The following is a 25,219-nucleotide window of genomic DNA, read 5'->3' on the forward strand; positions in this document are numbered from 1 at the left end:
ATGTCATCTAGAGGCCTTCCTTCAATAGGCGAAGGCCAACCACCCTCTTACAGATTCACTCCTTTTGATGGGCTTAGGAGACAACCCTTACAGAAGTTTTCTCTCCTCTCTTTACAACTCAAACTTTGAAGAACAGAAAGAGGAGAACTAGTAGTTTTGAGCTCTAAGAACCATAGAAAGACAGCAAGATTTCGAGTGTGTGTTTTGTGCTTTCAGTGCTGAATGGGTGGGGTATTTATAGGCCCCAACCCAGTTCAAATTTGGAGCTCAAATCTGTCAATTCCTGGAATTTCGGGATCAGGAGGTTGCACCTCCTGACTGGGGCGGTTGCACCGCCTGGCAGAGCTCGAAGACTGAGCCTCTGGGCAGTGCCACCTCTGTCAAGGGCAGTTGCACCTCTCTGCTAGAGCTCGAAGACCGAGCTCAGGCGGTTGCACCGCTTGATTGGGGAGGTTGCACCGCCTGGCAGAGCTCGAAACTTGAGCTCTGGCGGTGCTACCTCTTGACAGAAGAGGTTGCATCGCCCAGTCTCGCTCGGAGACTGAGCCCGAGGCAGTGCCACCTCTTGGCTGGGGCGGTTGCACCACCTAGTCTTGCTGGGAGACATAGCCTAGGCGGTGCTACCTCATGGCTTGGGCGGTTGCACCTCCCACAGTAATCATTGGTCCCTCGACGCTTCGTCCGATTCTTCGGCGCATCGTCCTTTCCTGCAGCCTATTGCCCAATCGGCCAGTTGACTCCGCAACTCCGATATCCTTGGCACAATACCCGCTCTTCTTGGCCCGATGCCCGAGTCCACGACCCGAAGCCTTCTGTCGATATGTCGACCGATCCACCGGCCCGACAACCAAACTTCTAACATGTTCCTCCAGCACAACATGATGTTGCTGCTTTAATTGTCTCATCCTGATCGAAGCATCCTATGTCACTCAAAACGCAGATTAAATCATAAACATATATCAAGTAGTTTCATCGTCAAAATACGAGATTCAACAAGTGGATCGTCGCAAGTCCAGGAGTTTGCCGGAAGTCCGTAGGAGCATCACCGAGGGTTCATCGGATGATCAACGGAAGTTCGCCGGAAGCTCGCCGGAAGAAGCAATTGACGCACCAGAGCAAGTTGTAGTAAATGTCTTAGGGAATATCGTAGTTAGCACAATGATTAATTGGAAATGGGAGGTGATCCCATTAACTTAATCTTGGGGCAATTGGGCCCCTGAAAAACCCAAATTAGGTCGAATGGATCAACCCATTCGGACCCTGATTTCTGCTAGGTGGTTGAACCGCCCAAGCCAGGAGGTGGCATCGCTTGGTCTGAGTCTCCGAGGGAGACTGGGCGGTGCATCATATACACCTCCTCCTTGAGGTTCCCAATGAGGAATGCAGTTTTCACATCCATCTGCCAGATCTCATAATCATAGTGTGCTGCAATAGCCAATAGAATTCTGATGGATTTTAGCATTGCTACGGGTGAGAAGGTTTCGTCGTAGTCAACACCTTGCCTTTGACGATACCTCTTAGCCACTAGCCTTGCTTTATAGGTCTCTACCTTTCCATCTACTCTAATCTTTTTCTTAAAGATCAACTTGCAACCGATGGGTACAATACCTTCGGGCACATCAACTAGGTTCCAAACCTTATTGGAGTACATAGAATCCATCTCAGAATTCATGGCTTCTTGCCACTTTCCGGAGTCTATACTCATAATAACCTCCTCGTAGGTCTGAGGATCAATATCCTCTACATCCTCTCCTCTAATATGTCCCACATATCTCTCGGGAGGATGCGATACTCTATCAGACCTATGTAAAGTTGAAACTTGTGTATTAGGTACCTGAACAGACTCGGGTTGTAGAGTAGTGCTTGAGCTTGGTTCTCCAACTTCGCTCAACTCTATCATTCTCCTACTGTCTCCGCCAAGAATGTGTTCTTTCTCAAGGAACACTGCTCTCTTAGCTACAAAGACCTTTTGGTCCTCGAGATGATAGAAATAATACCCACAAGTTTCCTTGGGGTATCCTACAAATTTGCATCGCTCTGTCCTTGATTCTAACTTATCGGGGTTGTGTCTTTTAATGTGGGCAGGGCAGCCCCAAATCTTAACAACCTTAAGATCAGGCTTCTTCCCTTTCCATATCTCATATAGTGTAGACACTACCGACTTAGTTGGAACTCTGTTCAGAAGGTAAGCTACGGTCTCTAGGGCATATCCTTATAATAAGATGGGTAGGTCAGCGAAACTCATCATGGACCGTACCATATCTAATAACGTACGATTTCGCCTTCCAAAGACACCATTGAGCTGAAGTGTATAAGGAGGTGTCCATTGGGATAATATCCCATGGTCCTTGAGGAACTGAGTAAACTCTGTACTTAAGTACTCACCTCCTCGATCTGATCGAAGAGTTTTGATACTATTTCCAGTCTGGTTCTCCACCTCATTCTTATACTCTCTGAATTTCTCAAAGGCCTCGGACTTGTACTTCATTAAGTACACATATCCATACCTTGAGAAATCATCAGTAAATGTAATGAAGTAGGAGTAACCTCCAATGGCATGAGTTGACATGGGTCCACATACATCACTATGTATGAGTTCCAACAACTCAGTGGCTCTCTCTCCAGTTCCACTAAATGGAGAGTTGGTTAATTTTCCACGAATGCAAGGTTCACAAGTTGCATATGACACGTAGTCGAATGGATCTAGATATCCATCATTTAGTAACTTTTGAATCCTTCTTTCATGGATGTGACCTAGCCTACAATGCCACAGGTATGCACTATTCACCGCATCTCGTTTCCTCTTAGACACTTACATTCATGATATGTGGAGTAATGTCTTGCATAAACAAACCTTTATGCAATATTCCTCTCGTCAATCTCCCCTCCGCTTTGTTAGAATTTACAATAAATTGTAGATGTGATAAGCAATATTAGTATCCAATACCAATGCACTATCACAAAAATCTGACAATTGGAGATTGATCATGAATATACCTGAAGCTTCTCCAAGCTTCTATTTCGCCCTTTCTGCAAGGTACTCTTTGCAGTTCCTCTTCCAATGCCCATCTTTACCACAGTGGAAGCATTGGCCTTTGTCCTTTACTGGGTCTTTCTTAGCAACCTTTGCTTTACCTGGTCTGCTCTTGCCCTTTCCCTTCTTAAGGGACCTTTTTACTTTCCTTTTCTTTCTGGTCTCACTAGTGTAGAGAACTGGCTTCTCTTTCTTAATAGTACTCTCTGCCTCCCTCAACATATTGAGGAGCTCTGGGAGAGTCACCTCAAGCTTGTTCATATTAAAATTCATTATGAACTGTGAAAAGGAATCTGGTAGGGACCGAAGCACAATGTCCACACACAAGTTATCCTCTAGGACCATTCTTAGACTTGTGAGTTTCTCTATCCACTCAATCATCTTTAGGACATGGTTCTGAACCGGTGTCCCCTTAGTCATCCTAGCGCGAGGCTCTTAGATATCTCATATTGCTGAGTCCTTCCCTGTTCCTCAAATAATTTATGGACATGTAGGAGAATGGATCTGGCATCCATCTTTTCATATTGTCTCTGTAACTCAAGAGTCATAGAGCCTAACATATAGCACTGAGCAAGAGTGGAGTCATCAATGTACTTCACGTAGCAAGCGATCTCATCCTCGTTTGCCCCTTCTTCGGGCGTAGGCATCACTGTATCAAGGACGTACACGATTTTCTCCGCTGTGAGAACAATTCTCAAGTTACGGAGCCAATCCATATAATTTGGACCAATGAGACGATTGACATCAAGTATGCCACATAAGGGATTTGAAACCAACATTTTTTGAAAATAAAGATGCAGCAGAATGAATAACATGCAGATTTTGCAAGAAATAAACTAACAAGATATGGACTTCTATCTTAATATGCTCCCACTATTTTACTAACGAGTCATGCGACACCCTCAGCATGTGAAACGGAAGTCTCCGGCAGACTTCTAGTGGGGATCAGGATCCAATCAGCGTCTTAGTGTAACCTCGAGGGACTCGACCAATCACACTAAGCCTAAAAGGTAGGCAACTCTTACCGATCACAACTCCTTGTGATTCCCGTCCTGTTCGGCCTCCGAATCACCATGGCCTCGAGAGACTCGACCAACCATGATGCTCGGTTAAGTCAACACCTTCGTTACAAGATGAGTCTGATTTGATGATATACCCTCGAGGGACTCGACCAAGTATACCATGCCCTCAGGTCACCGGTGACATCTCTATGTCGTAAGCAAGATAGCGAATCATGATATAGGTGACTCTCGAGGGACTCGACCAACTCAACCTACACCGAGAATCGGTTCCTACTCATAACGATGGAAGGCCACGTGGGTCAATCTAATTGCCTCACATTTACCGACTTAATATTATCGAGAGATGTTTCTATGATTTGATCTCCTAATATGACATGTCACACATATACATATTTAATATATATCTACATCGCATGCAAATATATATACATATCTAGTATGTGTATAAGCAATCACACCAGATGATCATGGACCACAACCTAATGTGATTACGCCCGAGCCAGTAGGCCTAATCACTCACATCAAGATCTATGTGTGCAACAGTGCATCTCCATGCCCTGTGATCGTCTATCTCGTCCTCGTCGGTTCTGTCGACATCTTCATGCATCGCGATCGTCCGTCTCGTGGGTCCCGCTATCGCATCCACGCTCCCGCTGCTCCTCCTCATGTGATTACAACTTAATCATAGGCACGTAGGCCCGACAATAAATAAGAAATATAATGGAGGCTCGCAGACCTCAATAATAATAATCACAAGTACACACATCACACGGTCCATGATCATCCGTCCACACATCATACATCACATGTATAAATAATCATCATCATGTAGGACTACTAGATAATAATAAAAATAATAATCAACTAAACCTTTTAATTAATCAATATTTTTTGAAATCAGGGACATGTAGGGAATTTCTAAATTTATAGGGGTATTTTCATAATTTGGACAAAAGACAGAAATTGGAATTTCTCAAATTCCGAGGGACAAAACTATCTTTTGCCCAGAAAACCCTAATGCCCTTTCCCCCTTTCGCTGCTACCGCCGCCGCCACCCGGCCGGCGGCGGCCTGTGCGGCGGGGCGAGGGCACTGCCCTCGCCTGCAGGCGACACGCCCGCTGGCGGCGATGCCGCTGCGGGTGGGTGCCCCCTTCGGGCGCCGCTGCCTACGTAGGCGGTGCTGTCCCGCTCGGCGGCCGCCCCTATCGGGGGTTTCGCCCGCGGGAGCACCGGCGGTAGGCGCCGCTTCCTTGCGGCGGTAGGTGCTACTTCCTTACGGCGGCTCGCGCCGCTGCCCTACGGCGCCTCTGCCTTTGGGCTGCCAGCCCCACCGGTAGCAAGCCTACTGCAAGCAGGCCACCGGCCGGCTACTACAGACGCAGCCCCAGTGCTGCCTGCCTTCGGCTGCGCTTCACGCACGCAGATCGATGGCAGCAACTGTTGATGCCCTTTCTCGCTTTTGCGTCAACGATTTTGACGTCAAAATTCTTCCTAAACACAACACACACAGTTCAAAACCAATCATTCGCACGAACAACCTAGCTCTGATACCACTGTTGGGAAATCATGGGGAAGACATCACATGCGCAGCGGAAGAACAAGAAAACAAAATCCCCGATTCCCCAAAAAGATGTTCGTCGTCGTGCGAAGATTGGTGCGCAAAAATCCGCGAAACATGAAACTGCGTATATAGAGTAGGTTGTGTTACCTAGGGAGATCGTATATCCCTGTTTCCTTGCAGATCCTTAGGAGAGGGTGAAGGAGGTCAAGCATCCTCCTCTCTAGCGGTGATCCACACAGCAGGGTTGCGACGACGCTTCTCAAAACTCCAGGCCTGCTCTGAGGTGGAGAGGAAGAGGAGAATAGGAAAGGCAAGCAAAGGCTCTAGCCTATGAGGCTCTGAATCCCTCCTATTTATAGAGGTCCCCTGTCAAACCCTAATGGGTCCTCCCCTAGTGGGTATTGGATCTGCATCCAATAAGATAAGGGCTCCGTCGGATATCTCATATCCGAACCTCTACTCATCGCAATCCCTACCATATGTGTGTGACCCTCTAGGCCCAATATCGAGATGGCCGTGAGTCATACCTGTCAGAACTCCTTCTAACTCAGTGAATTATTATCTCTGTAATAATTCACTCGACTCATCGACTACAGACGTACTAGGCCACTACACCATAGTCCCCAGATGATACAGGGGAATCCAATCCATTGGACCTATCTGTCCTCAATTACCGTGTACCTATAGTCCCTCATCCATCTAATATCCCAAAGACCGTATATCGAGCATGGTGCTGTCAGACCCATACGGTTTCTATTCGAGTCTCGCTCTAATCGGATTCTCCCGGAGAACTCTTTCTCTCTCAACCCGAATGACCCTGGCCAAGGATTTGTCTGAGCAAGAACACATTGGATATTCCTCTCATGACATCGAGAGTGGATGATCCTCTATCGACACTCAATAGCCCTCGTAAGGTCGACTACCACTCCCAATGACCAGCTATACTAGATCTGGGACAGCCAAACCTATAAGTCTGGTATCAAAGAGTGGAGCACTCATATAGGACATCCTTGGTGTCTCAAGTCTAAGGACCAGATACACCACTAGGACTACGGAATCGCTATCTGACAATAAGGCATCATCAACCATCCAGCATTTCGTAAGCAGATCAATCAGTGAACACATTCTCTAATTAGCACTTGTACTGTATCCCTAGTGTCCCTACACGAGCAGCTATGAGACCAGTTGCATCCATCATATGGACGGGTATACAGCACACCAGTCTATCTGGTTATCACGATGTCCCTCTCGAGTAACCTATGATCGGGATTATTTAGGATATGTGTTTAAAGGTGAATCGATCTCATTATCGTGATCTCATCACGATCCGATTCCCATTGCACAAATCCAAGGACATCACAATATATGTATGTATTTATGCAATAGTTATAAAGTGATATACGCCAAAATATAATAAGCAAAAAGATTCTGTATCAAGTCACACGTGCCATCACTCACGTGATTGGCTTGCTGGGCACCTATGACTAGCAGAGGTGGCACCGCTTGGGCTTAGTCTACGAGCGAGACTGGGCGGTGCAACCTCCCCTGACAAGAGGTGGCACCGCCTGAGCTCGGTCTTCGAGCTCCGGTAGGAGGTGCAACCGCCTCAGTCAGGAGGTGGCACCGCTTGAGCTCGATTTTCGAGCTCTGGCAGGAGGTGCTACCGCCCTTGACAAGAGGTGGCACTGCCAAGAGGCTCAGTCTTCAAGCTCTGCCAGGCGGTGCAACCACTCCAATTAGGAGGTGCAACTGCCAGATCCCGGAATTCCAGGAATTGACAGTTTTGAGCTCCAAATTTGAACTGGGTTGGGGCCAATAAATACCCCACCCATTCAGCACTGAAAGAGCACTGAACATACACCGAAATCTTGATCTTGTTCTGTGATTTTTAGAGCTCAAAATTATTGTAAAGGCCAAAAGTTCTTCTCCCTCTTTTCTTCCAAGTTCTGAGCTTTAAAGAGAGGAGAGAAAAGTTTGTAACGGTTGTATCCTAAGCCCGTCAAAAGGAGTGAAACTATAAAAGGGTGGTTGGCCTTTGCCTATTGAAGGAAGGCCTCTAGTTGACGTCGGTGACCTCGTCGGTGGAAGAAGCCAAAAGTGGAGTAGGTCAAGATTGACCGAACCACTATAAATCTCGGTTTGCATTTACTTTGAGCATCTTATATTTACTGCAAACCTCCTCAATAGCTTATTGTCTTCTGTGTTTTTATTAACGTGTTTCAAAGTTCAGTGCTTTCTGAATCGACGTTTAGACGCAAATCAGTTTTATCGTACGAACATCATATTTCAGTTTGCGCTTACGTTCCGATTTTCATCATAACTGCAATCTGCCTTTATATCCTTGCTTTAACTACATCTCGCTTCATCTCAAGTTAATGTGGTTTACGAATCGGCTTTCACACCGAAATCGCTTTTATCGTACGAACGTCGTATTTCAGTTTGCGCTTATATTCTGGTTTTCATCATAACTGCAAACTGCCTTCATAGATTGACTTTAACGTCATCTCGCTTGATCTTAAGTTAAAGTAATCTTAGAATCGGCTTTCACACCGAAATCGTTTTTATCATTCGAACGTTTTTTATCGTTGAAAGATTTCCGCTTCACTAATTCACCCCCCCCCCCCCTCCCCCCCCTCTCTTAGTACTCTTGATCCTAACACTATCATGTATGTCATGCTATGTACTAGGCCTGATATAGCGCATGCTTCGAGTGTTAAGAGCAGGTATCAGGCGGATCCAAGCTTGGAGCACTGGAAAGCAGTAAAGTGGATCTTTAAGTACTTGAGAAGGACTAAAGTTCTTTTACTAGTATATGGAGGTAGTAGCCTTAAGGTTGAAGGCTACAGAGACTCAAGTTTTCAGTCTGATGTCGATGATAATAAGGCGAATTCAAGGTATGTGTACACCTTGAATGGATGAGCAGTGTGCTGGAAGAGTTCCAAGCAAGATACTACTACTGACTCGACCACAGAGGCGGAGTACATTTCTGCATCAAATGCAGCAAAGGAGGGAGTCTGGGTGAAGAAGTTCATCACGGATTTGGGAGTTGTGCCGGGTAGCGAGGAGCCGATCTCCTTATATTGCGACAACAATGGGGCGATTACTCAAATAAGGGAACCCAAGTCTCATCAAAAGTGTTCTAAGGAGGTTCCAACTTATCAAAGAGATCGTAACCCGAGGAGATGTAGTAGTGGAAAGAGTTCCATCCGAAGATAACATTGCAGATCCATTAACAAAGTCGTTGTCTTATATTGTCTTTGAGTGTCACAAGGGTCTGATGGGGATCATACACATAGGTGATTGATTTTAGGTCAAGTGGGAGATTGCTAGTCATAGGTGCCCAACAAGCGAATCACATGAGTGATGGCACGTGTGACTTGATACAGAATCTTTTTGCTTATTATATTTTGGCGTATATCACTTTATAACTATTGCATAAACGCATACATATATTGTGATGTCCTTGGATTTGTGCAATGGGAATCGGATCGTGATGAGATCATGATAATGAGATCGATTCACCTTTAAAAACATATCCTAAATAATCTCGGTCATAGGTTACTCGAGAGGGACATCGTGATAACCGGATAGACTGGTGTGCTGTATACCCGTCCATATGATGGATGCAGCTGGTCTCATAGCTGCTCGTGTAGGGACACTAGGGATACAATACAGGTGCTCATTAGAGAATGAGTTCACTGATTGATCCGCTTACGGAATGCTGGATGGTTGATGATGCCTTATTGTCAGACAGTGATTCCGTAGTCCTAGTGGTGTATCTGGTCCTTAGACTTGAGACACTAAGGATGTCCTATATGAGTGCTCCACTCTTTGATACCAGACTTATAGGTTTGGCTGTCCCAGATCTAGTACAGCTGGTCATTGGGAGTGGTAATCGACCTTACGAGGGCTATTGAGTGTCGATAGAGGATCATCCCCTCTCGGCATCATGAGAGGAATATCCCATGTGTTCTTGCTCCGACAAATCCTTGGCCAGGGTCATTCGGGTTGAGAGTGAAAGAGTTCTCTAGAAGAATCCGATTAGAGCGAGACTCGAGTAGAAACCATATGGGTTTGATAGCACCATGCTCGATATACGGTCTCTAGGATATTAGATGGATGAGGGACTATAGGTACACGGTAACTAAGGACAGACAGGTCCAATATATTGGATTCCCCTATATCGTCTGGGGACTACGGCGTAGTGGCCTAGTACGTCTGTAGTCGATGAGTCGAGTGAATTATTACAGAGATAATAATTCACTGAGTTAGAAGGAGTTCTGACAGGTTTGACTCACGGCCAGCTCGATATTGGGCCTAGAGGGTCACACACATATGGTAGGCATTGCGATGAGTAGAGGTTCGGATATGAGATATCTGACGGAGCCCTTGTCTTATTGGATATCCAATAAGCCCCTAAATTATTGGATCCCATGGACGAGATCCAATAAGAGTCCATGAGAGATTATTGGATAGAGATCCACTAATATAAAAGGCTTGGGTTATTGGATGCAGATCCAATATCCACTAGGCAAGGATCCATTAGGGTTTGATAGGGGACCTCTATAAATAGGAGGGATTCAGAGCCTCATAGGCTAGAGCCTTTGCTTGCCTCTCCTATTCTCCTCTCCCTCTCCACCTCAGAGTAGGCCTAGAGTTTTGAGGAGCATCGTCGTAGCCCTGCTTTGTGGATCACCGCTAGTGAGGAGGACGCTTGACCTCCTTCACCCTCTCCTAAGGATCTGTAAGGAAACAGGGATATATGATCTCCCTAGGTAACACAATCTACTCTATACGCAGTTTTTTAAGTTTCGCGGATTTTGCGCACCAATCTTCGCACGACGACGAACATCTCTTTGGGAATCGGGGATTTTGTTTTCTTGTTCTTCTGCTGCGCATGTGATGTCGCCCCCAAGATTTCCCAATAGGAGCGACCCTAGTCCTCCAGGCTTCATGGTTCAATCGCTCCTCTTGAAGTCGTGCGAAAGAGATGGCTACCATAAGCGTGTACGGTTGTCCTACTTTAACTTCTCCCCGAATCTCCGGCTTCAAGCCCTCAATGAAGGTCCCCAATAGCTATTTTTTAGACCAATCACGAGTTTGATTAGATAACCTTTCAAACCTAGTTTGGTACTCCTGAATGGTAGAGGTTTGTCGGATCTTTGCTAGTTGTCCGTCAATGTTCTCGTAATCAGTTGGTTCGAAGCAGATCAGTAGTCCTTCTTTGAATTGTCACCTTGAGAGGACTCTATGAGTGTGTTCGAACTAGTTAAACTACTGTATGACATCCCCTTCAAGATGTATAGCTGCAATTTCTACCATAGATGCGTCCGTGATTTTGTGGTATCGAAAATATCACTCTATGCACGAGATCTAACCAATCGGGTCTCTTTCTTCCCATCTAGGGAAGTCCACCCTCATGCGTGGATAGTGGGGATCGATCATAGAGCCTCCCCTCTCTTGGAAGTCATATCTTCGGGTTTAGTGTGATTAGTCAGAGCTCTCCCCTTGGTGTGATTTCTTCGGGCTTGGTGGTCGGCCCAAACTAAGTTTGGTAAAGAGAGTCTGAATCTTATCCTCCCGTCTTGAAGACTTTGAATTTAGCATTGATTACCTCCTCAGATGCTATAGTATGTGCCTCCAAATCTATAATATTAAGATATCTCTTTTGTTATCGGGTTAAAGGCATGTATTGGTTAAGAGAAGTGGTGGTCGAAAGGGTTGGTGGATTGGTGGATGTAGGCTACGATTTTAGGCATATTTTTTAGCTGTTTTGGGTGCAGTTTGAGGGTGTGGTTTGGTGGAGTTTTAGGACTGTGATGGTAGTGGATGAAGGTTAGGAAAAAAAATTTAGATCTATTGTAGATGGAAATAAAGGTTTGATAGAAATCGGTGGAAGTTGCTACATATAGGTGTTGTCTTATATGAGCAGAATTGTCATCAAAGAAACACCAATTTCTCGATGAAATTTCATAACTCTGATGCAATTGGAGCTGATAGTAGTAGATTGAGTAGATCTATGGCAGAAGATGGCGCTGGAGATGGCGACATCATGAGTAGTTGTGAAAATTGCTTGGCTAGTGGTGGGCAGTAGATGTGGCAGCAAAAGCAGCAAGATTGTTGCTATGATACTAGATGATAGAACCCCAGAGGAATTCTATGTAGATTGATCTTTGAGGGAGATCACTCTTTGAAACGCTATAGGGGTTCCACTCTCCTAGAAGTCAACCAAATGGTTATAATTGTCAATAAATCTTATTCCCAAAGAGATGAAAGCTACGTGCTTATATAGGGCTCTAAACCCTAGCCCTAAGGGCTGCTTCCTAAATGAGTTACCCCTTTTGCCCTTAACCCTAATCAACCAACCCAGTAAAAGGGGGCGGCAGCTAGGAAACCCAAAGGCCCAAATATAAACCCTAGCTACTCTTCTTTATAGGATAGAGGTGGCTAGGTAGTGTTTATTACAATGTCACAGGGTTTTATTAGCTACTTCTTAGTGGAGTAGGACCCAACTCTACTATGGTCCTATCAAAAGATTAAGATGTATAGTAAAAAATAAGGTTTGGACTAGATTACCTAGGAGGACTGATCCTTCCCCACCTGAACCAGAACCAAAAATACCTATATATAGGGAAAGTCAATCTCCTCCTACTAGTCCTTTTGAGGCAACACCTCTAACTGAGCCAACACCCTCCTCATCTGCAAATACCATAGTGACTTGACTGGATCAAATTAAACTATGTTAAGATCAAATCTTAACTAAGTTGCAGCAAATTCATTGATAGCTTAATACTTTGTCTAGGCATTTCGATTTACCACCACCTGAATAGCTTGTGTATGTCTTTTTTGTTGATGACAAAGGGGGAGAAATTGATGGATTCTTCCATGTACTCTTTCATGGGATTCTTCGATGTACTCTTTAATGTGATTCTTCCATGTACTCTTTAATGTTATTCTTCCCCGTACTCTTTAATGTTATTCTTTCAAGTACTCTTTAATGCTACCATGCAATGATGTATGCTTTATTATTATGAATGAAGTGATGAAATTGTGCATGTTATACTTGGATAACTTTAATCTATGCTGATGCAAAACATATGAAATTTTGTTTTGATGTATTGCATTCGATTGTAGTGATCGAAATTGTTTCACTTGAATTCAAAGGTCATGATTCCTTTTGAATTCAAGTTTGCTTTATCTCAATATGACATATAGATATGGAGAGTTAAGGTTAACTCTATCATCAATTGGTTATCATCATCAAAAAGAGGGAGATTATTGCATCTTGAATTTTAATAATGAAATCAATTGATAAATTATTGATCTAATCCATATTTTGAGAAGAGTGTTGTAGGATTAATTATGATAATGAATAAGACATAAAGCATATGTTGGGTCGGAATTAAATATCGAATGATACGTCGAAGATTCGGATGATATGACGGAAGCTCGTCGAGAGTTCACCGGGAGCTCGCCGAGAGTTCATCAGTAGTTTGCTAAGAGTTCATTGGGAGTTCTCTAAGAATTCATCGGGAGTTTGCCAAAAGCTTACCGAGAGTTCATCGGAAGTTCGTCGAGATTTCGTCGTAAGAATAATTGACATACCAAACAAAGATTGCTTAGTTAATGCCTTAATTGTTATAGTTAGAACTTAGATTGAGTTATGATTGAGAGGTAATTCCACTATTACTAAATATTGGGATCCTAAATTAACGGTTATTCAAGAATCAAAGAACTTAAATCATTTTCCGATTGAAGAACTTATTGGGTCTTTGATGACTTATGAAATAACATGTAAGGCACATGATGAACTTGATGAACAAGAGAACAACCTTCCAAAGAATAGAAAGGATTTAGAACTTAGAACTCAAGAAGACCACTCGAGCGAAAGCTCAAGTGATGATAACTTTGAACTCTTAACAATAAAGCTTAAAAAGTTCATGAAACAAGAATCAAAGAATAAAAACAAACTTAAAAAGAGCACCACTACTTGCTATGAATGCAAGAAGCCGGGTCACTCCAAATATGAGTATATAAAACTAAAGAAGAAGTTTCTAAAGGACGAATCGAGCACATCCAAAGCCGAGGAGCAAACCAACAAAGATGAGGTGGCCTTTCACAATGAGGTATATAACCGACCCGAAATATATTTACCTTATTTTGAAATAACTTGATACATTTCATGAGTTATTTTTAAATTAGTTTAGAAAATTTATATATATATAAAAATTTATTATGAAAATTATATGTTTATGATAATGGAACAAAATGTTAGATTTAAATCTAATGTTTGTACACCTAATAAGGTTAATCATAAGTATGTTTTTAAGAAGTAATAATATGTATCTTGATGATTTTCGTATTACTTTTTTTATATTAAAGATGCTTTATGTTTAATGAAACCATGCTTAATGATTTAATGCTTTATGGGTATTATTTCTATCACCTAGAGGACCAAAAAGTCTTTGTATCCAAGAGAGCAATGTTCCTTGAGAAGGAACACATTCTTCGTAGAGATCGTGGGAGCATGAAAGAGTTTAGTGAGGGTAGGGAACCTAACTCAAAGATCATTCAACAGCACGAGTCTATTCATGTACCTAGCACACAAGTTTCAACTTTAAATAGATCCGGGAGAATACCTCATCCTCTTAAGAGATATGTGGGACATATCATAGGAGATGGTGTTGAGGATATTGATCTTCAGACCTACAATGAGACTATTACGAGTATAAACTCTGGGAAATAACAAGAATCCATGAATTCTGAGATAGATTCTATATACTCTAATAAGGTTTGAAACCTACTTGATGCACCCAAGAGTATTAGCTATTATAGCACACTATGTTTATAAGATTTGGTAGATGGACGTGAAAATCACATTCCTCAATGGCAACCTCGAGAAGGAGGTGTATATGATATAACCTAAGGGATTCGTATCCAAGAATTGTCCAGATAAGGTGTATTGGTTGCTCAGGTCCATCTACGGACTGAAGCAAGCTTCCCGAAGTTGGAACATAAGATTTGATGAGGTGATTATATCTTATGACTTCGTTAAGAACGAAGATGAGCCTTGTGTGTACAGGAAGGTAAGTGAGAGCACTATCACCTTCTTAGTCTTGTATGTGGATGACATCCTAATCATTGGGAATGATTTAGAAATACTCTTCATAGTAAAAGCTTAGTTATCTAGACATTTTTCCATGAAGGACTTAGGAGAAATGTCCTATATTTTGAGGATTCAGATTTATAGAGATAGATTCAAGAGGATGCTTGGCTTGTCATAGTCTAGGTATATAGACATCATTATCAAAAAGTTTGGCGTGAAAAATTCCAAGAGATGTGTCATACCGATGATACATGGGTATCACTTTCATGGAGTATGTCTCCAAAAACTCCTGAAGAAAGGGTGAACATGGATATGATACCTTATGCCTCAACAATAGAGTCTCTCATATATGTCATGCTATATACCAGGCTTGACATAGTGCATGCTCTGAGTGTCATGAGCAAGTATCAGGCAAATACAGGCTTGGAGCTTTAGAAAGCAATAAAGTGTATCCTTAAGTACTTGAGAAGGACTAAAGATCTTTTATTGATATATGGAGGTAGAAGCCTTAGGGTTGAGGGCTACACGGACTCGAGTTTCCAGTCCGACATCGATGACAACAAGTCTAATTTAGGGTATTTATTCACCATAAATAGAGGATCAGTATATTGAAAGAGTTTCAATCATGATACTACTGCTGACTCAACCACAAAGGCGGAGTACATTGCTGTAGTAAAGGCAGTGAAGGAGGGAGTTTGAATAAACAAGTTCATTGTAGATCTGGGAGTTGTGTTGGGTAGCGAGGAGTCGATTCCCTTATATTATAACAACAATAGGCCTATTGCTCAAGCAAAGGAACCCAGATCTCATCAGAAGTCTAAGCACGTTCTAAGGAGGTTCCACTTGATCAAAGAGATCATTACCCGAAGAGATGTAGCAATGAAAAGAGTTTCATCTGAAGATAATATTATAGATCCACCGATAAAGTTGTTGTCTCAAATTGTCTTTGAGCGTTACAGGAGTCTGATGGAGATCAGACACATAGGTGATTGACTTTAGGTCAAGTGAGCAATTGCTAGTCAAAGGTGCCCTACAAGCCAATCATATGAGTGATGACATATGTGACATAACACACACTCTTTTTGCTTATTATATAATTTGGTATTTTATCACTTTATATTGTTTATTGCATGAATATGTTGTGATGTCTATGGATCTGTGTAATGGGAATCAGATTATGATGAGATCACAATAATGAGACTAATTCACCTTTAGAAACAAACACTAAATAATCTCGTTCATAGGTTACTCGAGAGGGACATTAAGATAACTAGACAGATTGATATATTGTATATCAATCCATATAATGGAGGCAGCTAGTCTCATAGTTGCTCATGTGGGGACACACTAGAGAAATAGTGCAGGTGCTCATTGGAGAATGAGTTCACTGATTGATCCACTCACGAAATGTTGGATGGTTGATGATGTCTTATTGTCGAACAACGATTTCATCATCCTAGTGGTGTATCTAGTCCTTAGACTTGAGACACCAAGGATATCCTATATGAGTGCTCCACTCTTTGATACCAGACTTATAGCCCTAGAAGTTTCAGATCTAGCACAACTAGTCATCGAGGGTGGTAGCCAACCTTACGAGAGCCATTGAGTATCGATAGAGGATCATCCACTCTCAATATCATGAGACAAATATGTTAGTCATAGGTGCCCTACAAGCCAATCACGTGAGTGATGGTACATGTGACTTGACATGCAGTCTTTTTGCTTATTATTATTATTTGACATTTTATCACTTTATATTTAATGTTGCTTAAATATATTGTGATGTCCATGAATATGTGCAATGGGAATCGGATCTTGATAAGATCATGATAATAAGACCGATTCACCTTTAAACACAAATCCTAAATAATCTTGGTCATATGTTACTCGAGAGAGACATCAAGATAACCGAATATACTAGTTTGTTATATACACATCCATATGATGGATGCAGTTGGTCTCATAGTTGCCTATGTAGGGACACTAAATATACAGTACAGGTGCTTATTGGGAAATGAGTTCTCTGATTGATCCGCTTACAAAATATTGGATGGTTAATGATGCCTTATTATTAGACAACGATTTCATAGTCTTAGTGATATACTTGGTCCTTAGACTTGAGACAACAAGGATGTCCTATATGAGTGCTCCACTATTTGATACCATATTTATAGGTTTGGATGTTCCAGATCTAGCACAGTTGGTCATCGGGAGTGGTAGTCAACCTTACGAGGGCTATTGAGTGTCGATAGAGGATCATCCACTCTCGGTGTCATGAGAGGAATATCTCTTGTATTCTTACTCAAATAAATCCCTAGCCAGGGTCAATCAGATTGAGAGATAAAGAGTTCATCAGGAGAATTCGATTAGCGCGAGACTCGAGTAGAAATCGTATGGGTTTAACAGTGCCATGCATAGTATACGGTCACTGGAATATTAGATGAATGAGGGACTATAGGTACATGGTAACTGAGGACAGACAGGTCCAATGGATTGGATTCCCTTGTATCATCCGAAGACTGTGGCGTAGTGGCCTAGTACATCTATAATCGATGAATCGAGCGAATTATTATGAAGATAATAATTCATTGAGCTAGAAGGAGTTCTGATATGTATGACTCACGGCTAGGTCGATATTGGGCCTAGAGGGTCACATACATATGGTAGGTGTTGCAATGAGTAGAGGTTCGGATATGATATATCCGCCGGAGCCCCTATCTTATTATATATCCAATAAGCCCTTGAATTATTGGATGTTATGGATGAGATCGAATAAGAGCCAATGAAAATTTATTAGATAGAGATCCACTAATCTAAGAGGCTTGGATAGTTGAATGGAGATCCAATACCTAATAGGGCAGGATCCATTATGGTTAAGTTGATAAGGGACCTCTATAAATTGGTGGAAACTAATGGTTCATAGGCTAAAGCCTTTTTGGGTTGCCTCTCTTATTCTCCTTCTCTTCTCCTCCTTAGATAATAGGCCTAAAGATTTGAGGAGCATCGTCACAGCCCTGCTGTGTGGATCACCGCTAGAGAGGAGGACACTTGACCTCCTTCACCCTCTCCTAGAGATTTGCAAGGATTTAGGGATATACGATCTCCCTACGTAACACAATCTTTCATATTCGCTGTTTTAACTTTCACAGTTTTTTGGGCACCGATCTTCGCACAACGACGAACACATCTTTGGAAAATTGAGGATTTTATTTTTATGTTCTTCCATTGCGCATGTGATGTCGCACCTAAGATTACCCAACAGTGGTATCAAAGCTAGATTGTTCATGTAAAAGATTGGTTTTGAACTACGTATGTTGTATTTTGGAGAAGCTTTTGACATCAAAATCATTGATGCAAAAGAGAGAAAGGGCAGCAACTATTGCTGCCCTTGCTACCCTCATAGATGGTAGTGCTACCATCTGCGTGTAGGCTCCCGACCGGTGGCTGGTGGGCTATTGCAGCGGTAGCCACCTACGGGTGGGCATTGTTCATGTAGGAATGACTACCTGCAGCGACGCCCATAAGCCAGGCCATAGGCATGGCAGTCGCCTATGCTTGGGAACTACTCCCGCGCGCAAGGGCGGTGCCTACTAACGTTGGGCCCGTGCACAGCCGATAGTAGTGGTGATAGCCTATGCACGAGCCCCAATGGGTAGCATTGGCCCGCTAGTGTGACGCTGCCCGTGGGCACTACACCCGCAGCGGTGCCTGAGGGCGCTATGCCCATGAGTAGAGGTGCTACTGTCCTAACGGTGCCTGTGGGCGCTACGCCTGTGGGTAGAGGCGCTCACAAAGTAGCGACGCCTACGAGCAAAGTTGCACGCGGGGACGGCGGTGCCCATAGGGACGCCCACCCACGTGGGCACCCATAAGTAGGAGCGATGTCACCCACAAGCAGGGGCGGCACCCCTGCCTCCCGCCGCAGAGGGCCGCTATCAACAAGGTGGCGACGACCGCATTCAGCAAGGGGAGGGTAGTAGGTTTTTTGGGCAAAAAGATAGTTTTGCCCTTATGAATTTAAGAAATTCTAGTTTTATCCTTTTGTCCAAATTATGAAAATACCACTTATAATTCATGAAATTTCCTACATGTCCTTGATTTCAGAAAATATTAATTAATTAAAAATTTTAACTAATTACTATTATTTTTATTATCTAGTAGTCCTATATGATGATGATGTGTTCAAGTGATGTATGATATGTGGACGGATGATCATGGACTATGTGATGTGTATACTTATAATTATTATTATTGAGGCTTGCGAGCCTCTACTTTATTTCTCATTTATTATTGAGCATGCGTGCCTATGATTAATTTGTAACCACACGAGAAGGCACAACAGGAGCGTGGAAGCGATAGTGGGACCCACGAGATGGATGATCACGATGCATAGAGATATGTCAAGATGCCGACGAAACCAAAGAGGATGAGATGGATGATCACAGGGCATGGAGATGTACCGCTACACACATAGATCTTGATGTGAGTGATTAAGCTCATTAGCTCAAGCCTGATCATATTAGGCTGTGGTCCATGATCATCTGGTGTGATTACTCAAGAGATGTGTGATTACTTATACACCAACTAGATATGTATATATATTTGCATGTGATATAGATATATATTAAATTTGTCTAATTGAGTTAGTTTAGAATGTAATTAGGCCAACTCAATTAGGGGCCAACTAGGCTCAAAGTGGGACTATTTTGGGCCAAGAAAAAGGCCCATTTAGTGACCCGAAAGTTGGGTCAAGCGGTGGCACCGCCAATCCAAGCAATAGCACCATCAGTGGCTCAGTCTAAGAGACACAGTCTCCAAGACCATGTGAAGCGGTGTACCGCCAAACTGGGTGGCAATACTACCTAGTGTCAAGCGGTGGTACCGCTAGTCCGTGCAATGATACCGCCCAGACATAGTCTCTTAGACTATGTTAGGCGGTGGTATCACTAGACTGGGTGGTGGTACCACCCAGTGTCAGTGCTATAGGCGGTGGTATCGTCCAAAATAGGCGATGGTACCACTAGTACCCCGAAAATCAGGGATAAAATAATTTTAGGCTCAAGTTTAATTCCATTTGGGGCCTATAAATAGCCATCTCATCCCCGCTCAGATCACATAGGAATTAAGAGCAAAAAGGAAGACAAATGCTATTGTAATCTTGTGAGAACTCTCAAGCTCCAAGTGTTGGTGAAGTTTAAGAGATGAGGTAGTGGGGGTGTAAAGGTTCTCTCTTGAACCTTTCAAAAGGAGAATCAAGTTGTATGGGTAGTTAGTCTTCACCCATTGAAGGAAGACCATTAGTGGATGCCGGTGGCCTCGACGGAAGAGGAATCGGGAGTGGATGTAGGTCACGACGATTGAACCATTATAAAAATCTAGTTTGCATTTCTATTTTTCTCCTTACTTTCATAGCAAACTACTTTACTTTCATTACGCTTACAAACACGAGCTTTCAAGTTAAACTCATCTTTCCGATATCGGTTTTCATCGTACGAAGATTTTTAACTTGACATGATTTTTATCGCTGCACTAATTCACCCCCCCTCTTAGTGCTGACTCGATCCTAATAGCTAGTATCAGAGTAATATTCTTTCTCGTTTAGTTTAACAACCAAGAGAAATGGCTCTTTTCGACTTTCAAGAGGGTCACTCTATCATTTGTTCTCCTATGTTCAATGGGATAGACTATACATATTGGAAAACTCGAATGAGAGTTTTCTTGCTTTTTTTAATTTAAATTTATGAAGTATTATTGAAAATAGCTTTTAAAAACCCTCTAGACCAATGAATGAATGGATTGATCTAGAGAAGAAAATATTTTCTTTAAATGCTAGAGCTATGAACGCTCTATTTTGTGCCTTAGACAAAAATAAATTCAATCGAGTTTCTATTTAGAAAATGACTTGTGAGATTTGGTACATTCTTGAAATCACACACGAAGGCACGAATAAAGTTAAAGAGTCTAAAGTCAATCTTTTGATGTATGATTTTGAATTATTTCGAATGAAATTGAACGAAACTATTATTGATATATACACCCATTTTATGGATGTCGTCAATAGTTTAAAAGCTCTTAGTAAATGTTTCTCGAATTTTGAACTTCTTAACAAAATATTAAGACCTCTTCTAAAAAGTTATGATTCGAAAGTAACTACAATACAAGAGGCAAAGAACTTGAACCATTTTTCACTTTAAGAACTTATCGAGTCTTTAATGACCTATAAAATGACTTATATAACATATGACGAACTTAAGAATAACCTTTCAAAGAACAGGAAGGATTTCACACTTATAACTCAAGAAGACCACTCAAGCGAAAGCTCAAGTGATGATGACTTTGAACTTTTAATAATAAAGCTTAAAAATTTCATGAAACAAGAATCAAAGAATAAAAATAAACTTAAAAAAAACATAACTACTTGTTATGAATGCAAAAAGTCGAGGCATTCTAAAGATGAGTATATAAAACTGAAGAAGAAATTGTCAAAGAAGAAAGAAGCACTCAAGGACGAATCGAGCGCATCCGAAGACGAGGAACAAATCAACAAAGATGATGTGGCCTTTCACAATGAGGTATGTAACTCACCCAAAATGTATTTACCTTATTTTGAAATAACTTAATGCATTTCATAAGTTATTTTAAATTAGTTTAGAAAAATTATATATATATATATATAAATAAAAATTTGAGCATGAAAATTGCATGTTAACACATAGCACTAAGCATAAAAAGTTAGATTCATTTACAAAGAAAAATACATTATAAACAAAATGATTTTAATTTTGATTGAAAATGCTTTATGTTTAATGAAATCATGCTTGATGATTTAATGATGCATAATGATGTAAGACGTAATAAAAATGTTAAATGTTTTGGTACCATGCTTAATGATTTAATTATGCATGATGATTTGAAGCCTTAGTGATTTTTATGATGAATCTTGTCTTTGTCTTTTGGTTTTAAATGATAATGCATGTTTTGATTTGGCATAAAAACATGGGCTTGTAAGAAATTAAATCACTTAAATTGAAACAACTAAAAAGAGGAAAGCATTTTTCTTGAAAATTTCTTTTTCTCTATCTTATCGAATTTTTAAAATGAGATTAATGAATCTATTTATGTTATTTTATGAATTCCTTGAACTATTAAAGTGATTTTGATAATTTAGATTTGAATGAGTTTTATCCAAATGATCTTGATGATTCAAGATTTCATATGCATGAATTGAGATCTTTTTATTCTATGTTTCTTTTTGTCATTTAATAAAGAGAAAAATTATCCAAATAAATCATGAATGTTCTTTTGAATACAACTTGAAAGTTTTTGATAAATCAAGATTTTTCATACTTTGTTCTCCTACGATTCTTTTTGCTATTCACTAAAAAGGAGACTTATCCTAATAAACCATGATATGTTACTTGACATCTTAATAATTTATGACTTGAGTTATGTTATGTATTATTTCCGTCTTCTTCTTTCTTATTTACAATAACATACGAGAGAAAATAAATCACTAGCATTTATAAATCTCTTTATTTTATTTTGAATCTATTGAAAGTGACTTTGTTGATTTGACAAATTGAATGAGTTGAAAATAATGATGAATATTTTGATTTGATAAATTGTATTATGTTTGATGATTTTACATTTTGAAATTATGCATGATGAGTTGAAGTGATGATGGTTTAAAAATATTTATTCAAATGCATGAATCGACAATCTTTTTGTCAAATGAATTATGATTTTTCTTGTGAATTCTTGAAATTATAACATGAGATTCAAAGAATCAAGATCATTTACTATGATTTTTTTTTTCACTATTTGAGTCATCTAAAAGAATCATAATTTTTCTCTTGATTTTTTTATATTCACAACTTGAAATTTGGTTCATGACTCCCTTGTCTTCATGAAGTGTATATCTCATCACCCAATTAATTTTTTCTTGATGTTCTTCATGTAATGATATAAAATTATGCATGAAATAGTCATGATATTATATTGATGCATACAAATGAGAAGTTATGATCATGCATGGTAGAGTGTCATGTAATTTGACATTTTGATACCATCATGATTTGAAATATTTATGATTTGGAATGATGCATGCAATACTTATAATTTTTTGATGAAATGATGTGAAAGTCAATAATTATCATTTTCAGAAATGATACCTTATTTTAATATGCCATATTGAAATAAGAATGATACTTTATCTTTGTCATAATTTGAAAATTGATATAAAGGGAAAAGAATTACAACATTGTATTCTTCTCTTCTTTTTGACAATGACAAAGGGGGAGAAAAATTACTAGCTTACACATTTCAAAAAGAAGCAAAAATTACTAACTTGCACATCACAAAGAGAGACAAAACTTGCTAGCTTGCTCATCTCAAAAGAGAAGAAAGAAATGCTATCTTGCACGTCTCAAGAGAGGCAAGACTCATGATGCATGAACATCTCAAAAATTTGCTAGCTTGCATGTTCTAAAGTGATAAAAAATTTGCTAAATTGCGAAGCTTTCATATATCTAAAACTTGGTAGTTGCACTTCTTCTTTTTGTTGATGACAAAGGTGGAGAAGTCATGATGACAATCATGCATGAGATTATGTACTTGGATATTTTGATTATGCATGAGTTTATGTTGCATGCAATGATATGATTAATTGGGTCTTTCAATATTCATGATGCATGAAATGGTGAAATACTTATAATTTTTTGAATTCAAAGATTCTATCAATACGACATATTGATAGGAGGAGTTTAATTTAAATTCCGTCATCAATTGTTTGTCATCATCAAAAAGGGAGAGATTGTTAAATCTCATATTTTGAAGATGAAATTAATTGATGTGTTTGTCATCTAATATGCATTTAAGTGATGCAAGACTAGCTTTGATCACAAAAGACAAATTGATTAAAGCATGAGGAATCGGACGTTGGGCTGGAGCAAATATGTCAGAAGATTGGACGTTAGGCCGAAAGATCGGTCAACATATCGGCAGAAGGCTTTGTGTCATGAATTCAGGCATCGGGCTGAAGGATTGGACATTGTGCCAAGGAGATCAAAAGTTATGGGAGTCAATATGCTGATTAAGTAATACATCAAAGGAGAGGACAATACATTGAAGGATCAAACGAAGCGTTGGATGAACTAATAACATGTCAGACAACATAGGATTTGCTTGTAATCGATTATATCTAGATCGGATTAGTTTAGAGTCTAATTAAGTGAGTTTAGAATGTAATTAGGCCAACTCAATTAGGGGCTAATTGAGCCTTAAGCGAGGCTATTTTGGGCCAAGAAAAAGGTCCATTCAGTGACCCAAAAGTTGGGTCAAGTGGTGGCACCGCTAGTGGCTCAATCTATGAGACAGTCTCCAAGACTGTGTTAGGCAGTAGTTGCGGGCAAGCGTCGCTGCGGGCGCTGTGCCCACTGGCGGTGATTGCAGGCACAGCAATCGCCGCCTGCCTGACCTATCTGCAATCGTCGCCTGTCAGACCTATGTAAAGTTGAAACTTGTGTATTATGTACCTAAACAAACTCGGACTGTAGAGTGGTGCTTGAGCTTGGTTCTCCAACCTCGCTTAACTCTATCATACTCCCACTATCTCCGTCAAGAATGTATTCCTTCTGCAGGAACACTGCTCTCTTGGCTACAAAGACCTTTGGGTCCTCAAGATGAAAGAAATAATACCCACAAGTTTCCTTAGGGTATCCCACAAACTTACACCGCTCTATTTTCGATTCTAACTTATCGGGGTTATGTCTTTTAACATGGGTAGGGCAGCCCCAAATCTTAACAACCTTAAGATTGGACTTCTTCCCTTTCTATATCTCATATGGTGTAGACACTACCGACTTAGTTGGAACTCTATTCAGAAGGTAAGCTGCAGTCTCTAGGGCATATCTCTAGAATGAGATGGGTAGGTCAGCGAAACTCATCATGGACCGTACCATGTCTAATAGCATACGATTTCTCCTTTCAAAGACACCATTGAGCTGAGGTGTATAAGGAGGTGTCCATTTGGATAATATCCCATGGTCCTTGAGGAATTGAGTAAACTCTGTACTTAAGTACTCACTTCCTCGATATGATCGAAGAATCTTGATACTCTTTCCAGTCTGGTTCTCCACATCATTCTTATACTCTTTGAATTTCTCAAAAGCCTCAAACTTGTACTTCATTAAGTACACATATCCATACCTTGAGAAATCATCAGTAAAGGTAATGAAGTAGGAGTAACCACCAATGGCATGAGTTGACATGGGTCCATATACATCACTATGTATTAGTTCCAATAGCTTAGTGACTCTCTCTCTAATTCTACTAAATGGAGAGTTTGTCAGTTTTTCACAAAGACAAGGCTCGCAAGTTGCATATGACTCATAATCAAATGGATCTAGATATCCATCATTTAGTAACTTTTGAATCATTTCTTCATGGATATGACCTAGTCTACAATGCCACAAGTATGCACTGTTCATCTCATCTC

Source organism: Musa acuminata, chromosome BXJ2-9 (genome assembly GCF_036884655.1).
Source record: "Musa acuminata AAA Group cultivar baxijiao chromosome BXJ2-9, Cavendish_Baxijiao_AAA, whole genome shotgun sequence".
Taxonomy (NCBI): Eukaryota; Viridiplantae; Streptophyta; class Magnoliopsida; order Zingiberales; family Musaceae; genus Musa; species Musa acuminata.